This window comes from Propithecus coquereli, unplaced genomic scaffold, assembly GCF_000956105.1.
Source record: "Propithecus coquereli isolate 6110/MARCELLA unplaced genomic scaffold, Pcoq_1.0 Scaffold44, whole genome shotgun sequence".
Taxonomy (NCBI): domain Eukaryota; kingdom Metazoa; phylum Chordata; class Mammalia; order Primates; family Indriidae; genus Propithecus; species Propithecus coquereli.
Window position 1 is genome coordinate 5,073,270 of NW_012150174.1, and position 1,126 is coordinate 5,074,395.

Genomic DNA, 1,126 nt, shown 5'->3' on the forward strand with positions numbered 1-1,126 from the left:
CATGAGAACAATAAAGGAAATGAATGAAAAATTCTTTAAAGAAATTGAAATATTACAAAAGAACCAAACAGAAATTCTGGAAATGAAAGAGGCATTCAAGGAACTTCAAAACACAGTGGAAAGCCTTAAGAATAGAATGGATCACGAAGAGGAAAGAATCTCCAAGCTTGAAGATAATGCCTATGTGCAAAACAAATCAGATGAAGAAAAAGAACACAGAACCAAGAGACAAGAACAAAACATACAAGAAATGTGGGGTTATGTAAAGAAACCAAATATAATTACAGGCATCATGGAGAGAGAAGAAGAAAATACATAAGGGCCAGAAAATCTATTTCTTGAAACAGTGGAGGAAAATATGCCTGGCCTGGCCAGAAATCTAGATACCCAGATAGAAGCAGCACACACAACTCAGAAACTCGACATGAAAAGGGAATCACCACGTCACATAATTACTAGACTGGCCAAAGTAAACACTAAAGAGGCAATCCTTCGAGCAGTAAAGAGAAAATAGCAGATACCCTACAAAGGAAAACCTATCAGACTAACTGTAGACTTCTAAATTGAAAACCTACAAGCCAGAAGGAACTGGGGAACCCATCCTCAATATTCTTAAACAGAATAATGGCCAACCTAGAATCCTTTACCCCAAAACTAAGCTTCATCTATGAGGGAGAAATAAAGACTGTCCCAGACAAGCAATCACTGATGGAATTTGTGAAGACCGGACCTGCCCTGCAGGAAGTACTCAGACTTGCATTATACACTGAATAGTGTAACAGACACTCACCAAAGTAAAATCACTCAGGAGTTATAAGTCCAGAACCTGGATTCCACAATGGCTCAAAAGGTAAAACAAAACAATAAGAATTTACCCAACAATATGAACAGAAATCTACCCCAAATATCAATCCTGTAAATGAATGTGAATGGCTTCAATTACTCTCTGAAGAGACATAGATTGGCTGAGTGGATAAAAAATTAAAAACAAACTATCTGCTGTCTCCAGGAAACTCATCTAACCCACAAAGATGCTTTCAGAGTGAAGGTCAAGGGTTGGAAAACAAACTTCCAGGCAAATGGAAGCCAAAAGAGAGCAGGGGTAGCAATCCTGATTTCAGACAGC

At 38.2% G+C, this 1,126-nt stretch overlaps 1 protein-coding gene across 2 annotated transcripts in view; it reads left to right on the forward strand.

Moving 5' to 3' along the window:
• The window catches only part of LOC105818445 (vitamin D 25-hydroxylase), a 32,259-nt gene that overhangs the window by 11,458 nt on the left and 19,675 nt on the right, over nucleotides 1–1,126 (forward strand). The gene's annotated exons all lie outside the window — the stretch shown is intronic.